Source organism: Triticum dicoccoides, chromosome 3B (genome assembly GCF_002162155.2).
Source record: "Triticum dicoccoides isolate Atlit2015 ecotype Zavitan chromosome 3B, WEW_v2.0, whole genome shotgun sequence".
NCBI lineage: Eukaryota > Viridiplantae > Streptophyta > Magnoliopsida > Poales > Poaceae > Triticum > Triticum dicoccoides.
This window is the reverse complement of record NC_041385.1, coordinates 658,586,542-658,593,740: the sequence shown is the minus strand read 5'-3', so window position 1 is coordinate 658,593,740 and position 7,199 is coordinate 658,586,542.

The following is a 7,199-nucleotide window of genomic DNA, read 5'->3' as shown; positions in this document are numbered from 1 at the left end:
AATTATTTTGGCCATTTGGATTTAAATCAATAAGTATTTGAGTTGGATTTAATTCTTCTATAAAAGAATTGCAAGTCCAACAATTCTGAAAATTTGTGAGTGGCTCTTAATATATTATATCTAGCCACATAATAATTTCCAGAAGCTAAAAAAATATAGTTTGGTTTGAAAACCAAATTAAAAGAAACTGCAGAAAAAGGAAAACAGACAAAAAAACTAATAAGAAGCAGAAACCCTTACCTGGCGGCCCATCTGCAACGGCCCAGCTGACTGGCGCTGCCAGTCATCGTCTCCATCGTGCCAGGAGGATGCTGGGCGCGTGTTCGACGTGCGCGACCACGCGCCCCGGCCACCTCCTGCTTCCCGCCGCTGCCCCGACACGTCTGGACGACGCCACACACCCCCAGGCCCTCTCACTCCTCCCCCATGCTCATCTTCTCCCATGTCCCTCTCGCGCGCACCCACCCGAGCGCAGCCGCAGCCGCCGCTCGCCGTCCGCACGCTCACCGCTGTTGTCGTGCCCCCTCGACCCGTCCCCGAGGTCCGCGTCGACGTCTTCTTCCTCTTCACCGAGCTGCACGAGCCCGGATGCCCTGTGGAGCCGTCTTCGCCCTCGTCTTCCTCCTCGGGCACCCGAGATCGCCGTCGTGGTTTTGTCGCCTTTGAGCTGTCCCCAAGCACGCTGAGCTGCCCAACGACCTCCCAGTGAGCTCCGCTACATTTCCCCACTCTTTCCCGCATCTTTCCCGTCCTCTAGCCGTCTCATTCATCGAGACCGAGAACCACCGCCACCCGAGCTTGTCACCGGCGTAGCTCCGGCGACCATTTGGTCACGCTAGTGCGTCCAAACACTTCGCAGCAACACGTAGAGCCTCGCGGGAGCTTCAGTTCATCCTTTTGCACGCCGTAGCCCCGACCCCGAGCTCGCTCGAGTTTCGGCCGCTGCTGTGGTCGTCGCCGGCAACGCTACATGCCATTCTAGGCCCGGAGACCACCACCATCCGACGCGCCGTGCCACCAGCGTCCTAGAGCTGCCTCCAGCGCATCTAGTCGTGCTCTGTGGAGTTTTTCCAAAGCCCGCAGCCGCCGCTGACCTCGCCGGCGGCTTAATGCCGGTGGTTTTGACTTTATTTGACCAGGGGTTTGACTCCCCCTGGGTCATTGACATGTGGGCCCAGAGCCCTGCTAATTTTAGCTTAGAGCTAATTAACTCTTTGTTAACCCGCTAAGTCACTGACATGTGGGCCCCGGCCCCACTGACATTTTAGTTAGGTTTAACTTAAGGCCAATTAACTATATTAATTAGCTGATTCGATGACATATGGGTCCCACTGTCAGGTTTGACTCTGGTTAGGCGTTGTTGACCTGCTGACGTCACGGCGGCGTCATGCCGACGCAGTTAATCATTTTCTAGATTTAAAATAATTCAGAGAATTCCAGAAAATGCCCAGAACTTCTAAAAATCATAGAAATTTATCCATAACTCCAAATGAAACAAATTATATATGAAAAATGATCAGAAAAATCCAATCTATCCATCCACACCATTTTCATGCATGTTAGAACAACTTATAGCTACTGTTTAGGACAAATCATATAAATGGCATTTGAATATCCACATATGGAGTTTGAATTTGAATCCTGGATTCAAACCAACTCCACTTAACTTGCTGCTAGTTGCATTAGCTCAAACCACAGCATATTGCCATATCACATTCATGCATCATATTGTGCATTGCATTGATTGTGTTCTTCCCTGTTTGCCGGTATTTGTCCCCTCTCAGTAGACGATGTTCCGACGATGAGTTCGATGACACCGATGAAGAACTATATTATCTTCAGAAGTGCCAGGCAAGCAAAACCCCCTTGTTCATTCTGATACAATCCCACTCTCTCGCTCCCGCTCTCTTTTACTGCATTAGGACAACAACGATTTAACTGTTACATGTTGCGGTAGTTGAACCCCTTTCCTCTGCATGTCCTGTCATTGCCACAGTAAATAGATGAAACCCACTAGCATGAGTAGGAGTTGTTTCAGCCCTGATGTACCTACTCATTCATGCTTGTTTGTCATGCCTGCTACTGCTTAGAGCTGAGTCAGGTCTGATTCATCGGGGATGAATTGGAGGTGTGAACATGTCCTACTGTGTGTGGTCTAAGTGTGTGAACACGATTTGGTAAAGGTAGCAGTGAGAGGCCATGTAGGAGTACATGGTGGGTTGTCTCATTGAAGCCGTCCTCAGGAACCGAGTTCTGTGTTTGTGATCCATGAACAGTTACTACCACGCATTGGAATGCTTAAGTGCCCCTCTAGACTTATTAATCAACCCGATCTCTGTCCAGGAGTTGCAACTAGTTTATGGTGTTTGTAGGTAGTGCTAGTAGTCTACCAAGTGGCACCGATATAGGTGGGCTTGGGACAGACTACGCACAGTGGCCCGGTGTACCAAGTGGCACCTGGATAGTGGGCTTGGGAACCCTGCACACATCGTTTGGGGCCGTGAGCGACACCCCGGCCGGATCTCCTTGCGGATGGAACCCGAATAGGCGATAAACCTGGACGAGAGACTTGTGTGGTTAGTCAGGTCGTGTCCGACACCCTCGCTGGGCTTCCGCTTGAAGGTTGCCGAGTACATGTCGTGTAAACGGCGATAAGTGGTGAGAGCGTGTGTGAAGAAGTACACCCCTGCAGGGTTAACATTATCTATTCGAATAGCCGTGTCCGTGGTAAAGGACTTCTGGGTTGCCTATACAGTTCATAGACTAGTGAAGGTGGATACTCTAAAATACGCAAGGTAAGCGTGAGTGCTATGGATGGTGTTCTCGTAGGGAGACGGGAGCGGATCCATAGTGGTGTATTGATATGGTGAATATGTGGACTCGTGGGCGCCACCTCAAAAGAGTTACTTGCAGTCGTAGTTCAGGATAGCCACCGAGTCAAAGCTGGCTTGCTGCAGTCAAACTCCACCACCCCTTTATTGATACTGATGCATATGTAGTTAGTTTTGATGTAAGAATTGCTGGGTACATTTGTAGTCACATTGCTTAATTTATGTTTTTGCAGAGAGACTTCAGTCTCGCTAGTAGTTTCACGTGGACTTCGACATTTAGCTTGTTACCTCAGCTACGATCTTGTGCCGTCGGCGGGATCTGGTAGATAGCCAGGCTTCTCAGCCTTTTTCATTTCTAGATGTCTGTACTCAGACATGTTAAGCTTCTGCTTGTGCTTTGACTTGTGTGCTCTGAATGTTGGGTCATGAGACCCATGTTTGTAATATCTCGCTCCTCAGAGCCTAATGAATAAATATCTTGAGTTGTAGAGTCATGTTGTGATGCCATGTTGTATTTGCACATATCAAGCACATTGTGTGTATGTTATTGAAATGCTTGCTATGTGTGGGATCTGACTATCTAGTTGTTTATCCTTGGTAGCCTCTCTTACCGGGAAATGTCTCCTAGTGCTTCCACTGAGCCATGGTAGCTTGCTACTGCTCCGGAACACTTAGGCTGGCCGACATGTGTCCTTCTTTGATCCTGTATCTGTCCCTTCGGGGAAATGTCACGCGGTGTCTACCGGAGTCCTGTTAGCCTGCTACAGCCCAGATTCTCTAGAGTCCTGCTAGCCTAGTTGCTACAGCCCGGATTCACTCACTGTTGACCGACACGTTCGTTGCTGGGTCATGTACGCATGTCCCTGTAATTTAGTGCCACTTTGGGTTTACGACTAGTCATGTCAGCCTGGGTTCTTTGTCATATGGATGCTAGCGACACTATCATATACGTGAGCCAAAAGGCGCAAACAGTCCCTGGCCTGGTAAGGCAACACCCGTGGGAATACCGCAAAGTGATATGAGGTGTTACATGCTAGATCGGTGTAGCATAGGATCGGGGTCCTGATAGCTTTGGTATCAGAGCCTGACTGCTTGTAGGATTACCAAGCCAAACTGGTCGAAGTTGAGTCTAGAAATGCTTTAGTTATATGTAGGGAAATTGATTGTGGGATGGAACGTAAGGCTCTTTTTACTCCTTATACCTCATGCCCCTCTGATCCGAGTCATCTTATATTCCTACGGGGTTAAGGAACTAGGCTATCTCTTCTTTCTATTAGGATCAATTGTGACTAATCCATAGACTTATAGGATTGATGGATTCAAGCCTCTGTTCAGTTCCTACTACTTCCGTGTGTTTACAGTTAGTCTCGGAACCTTGATTTTATGATGTTGAGTGGTTATGCCACCAATTTGCAGGATGTCTCAAATCTTTTTGAGCATTTACAGCCGTCATGCTGTCCGAGTCATCCCAGGTTTCTAAACAATCTGATGCATTCGCAAACTCCTTCTTACCGCTCCGAAGTTCCTTTGGGCCAGTTTAACCACACTAGCTAGTGTGTTGAGGTACTTCATTGCCTCGGTATATAGGTTGGAACTATTATTATGACCCTAGGTGTTTAGAGTATCACCTAGTAATCTAACCATGTTTTGTGTTCCTAGTGTGATGATTCTGGCCACCATTCTCGAAAGCAGCCCGTGATGCAATTTAGTTGGTAGGCATTCTACTTTTGGGTTCTTGAACCCGAGAATCACTGTACTTACTTCATGTTGATAGTGTTTGCTAGTGCCTTTAGGATATTAGTAACCTTTGCAATAGTCCTCGAGGTCCGTGGTATTTACTTCTTCCAAATACCATGAACTGCTTATGGCAGAAGTTCTTTTGAACCAAAAGATCACAACCAGAGTGCTCTTGATGAGTTCTCCATTCGTAGTTGTGACTCTGCCAGTTCTACCTTTCTACATGGGTTATCCGGAAGAAATATATTGAACTCGTTCGACATGCTAATCTATGCATCCACAACTCAAAAAAGCATATGTTCTTTCGAGTTGTCCTTCTTTAGTTGTCTTCTGACCTCGTCTATCAATTGATAGTCAAGAGTATGTGTGCATCTGTAATCGTTGCCTATTACTCTTGTGGTCCATCAAGCCATTCTATTCCAGAATGACTAGGAGAAACAAACTCCAGTACCTCATCCATATGCAGGATTGGGTCAAAGCAGTTGTGCTCCACAGATCAAATACTAACCCAGCTTTTGTTCTGCTCCACCTTGGAGTATTACCATCTTTATATCAAGAATATCATGGGAACTGCACACCATCCTATGAACTCTTGATACAGTGATACTCTCTCCATCATTATTCATTTCTCGGTTCCCGTGTTGTTGCAACCGGAATGTCGATAAGTGAACCATGATGCGTGAAATCAATACTCCTAGCAACCTTGTTGCTTGGTAGTTAAAGGACAATAATTTCATTCTTAGCGCGTTGGTTCTTGAATCATCATTCTAAGATAGATTGTGCTACCTAGTCCTTATTTTCGGTGCACCTTTCAATCAATGAGTTAGGACTGTGCCAATCCCTTGCTTGTTTGATCATATCGTCTTGCCCTGAAAAGCAAGATTGTTCTCGAGCTTAGAAACATACCGGTGGTTCGTAATTTTCCGAATATCTTTTCGGAGGTATCACCAGGTTTTCACCTGACCGCTATGTTGAGTTCGTGATCAAGTTGGTTTCCTTGTAAACCACCCTTTCTCCAAGAATCTGTGTTGGATACCTGTGAACTAATTGGTTAAGCTAAACAACAACTTGGGGAGTTGGAAGATAAAAGCTATATCTAACTTAGTTCATTCCAAAGGGATATCCTTGTGTTGTGTTTGTTGTAGAAAGATGATTTCTTCATCGTTTGGTCCTCGTGATCAGTTGTTGAACCTATTGTCTTATCAAAACTTTGGTTTGAGTGTGGGCTATCCTTAAATCAAGTCAGAACCAGCGATGTTTGTAATGTTGTCTTACTCGTGGTTGATCCCTCGAGCATACACCATTACATCTTTTGGTCTGACCAATACTATCACATTGTTCACATAATGGTGGAAATCCAGTGATATGGAAATTCCGATGAGTTGCTGTTGAGCCCATCTGCAACAGTTTGTCCCCTCCATGATTCATGTTGAACATTAAGCTAGTGTTGGAAACTTTGAAAGCATTTCTTCATGCTAGCTCATGAAGCATATGTTTGGATGAAAGAAGTGACTTCCTCTGGTTCACGTGCACTTGGTGCAAGTTGCCGCCGTGAGTTCGAGAAAGATTGTTTTTATTTCCTTTGGAATCATCCCAAGTCATTTATGCACGTGCAAAGTATTCTATGGTCTGGTAGACTGATCATCTTCATTCCATACGTATCCCTAGCACACCAAGCTATTGATTGATTTGTTCAAGGAGAAGAAGTCTCTTCTTAAGAGCAAGACTTATCCAAGTATTTCGATACCCTTGTTGATGGTTCCCCACCTGAACTCGGTAGTGTTTTATCATAAGACTACTACGTGGTCATGCTTGTCTGCGACAGCGTGTTCACATGTATGTAGCAGCAACGACTCATGTTTTGGAGCTTGCTATCGTAGTTCATTTCCCGAGAATTCCGCAACATCATCTCGTCGGTTTGTGTTGCCAACTTTCTTTTTCAGACATGCAGTCTGTGGTATCCTGTTACCAACTAGACCTGAATCTCAGGCAGGTGTGATGGTTGGAACTTCTTACAAGAACTATGATGTAGGTTCCAGTGAAGTGGACGCACCTAGCTGGAAGCACTATTATTGTAGTATGTTGATTAAGCCATTTGGTCACTCCCCATGAGGATCTCGCATGACTTATTCTAGAAGTTGTTCCTTACGGATTCTGTGCTCCCGAAGTCCGCTCTTTTACTTGAAGTTCTAGATACCAACCCATATAAATGGGTTACGCTAGCACATCAAGGGGAACATTAGAAGCGGAGTGCTAAATGTCTCTCGGTCGATCATCCAGATTTTGACTCCTTGGCCTCGCTAAGGTGAAATCTGAGAAGGTGTTATCTCCCTTTGCATCTGCATCCTCCACCAATCTCCATCATGGTGGTATGTTGTGTTGTCAAGATCCTCGTCACGGATATTGGTAAAACCTTGACGAATATGGAAATACTCAAGTTCTTGAGAGCACGCACAAGCACTAGGTATTATCACTGGCGCTAACTGGGATTGTTTCCAGTTTTCTTTGGTTATGTTATAACCACTCCAACAGTGGAATTATTCCCTACTGTTGAGTTCCTCCCCAGTTACTAGAATCATTTCCGGCATTTGCATTTTGTTCCCAGCTTGCACCACCATTGTGCCATTCCAC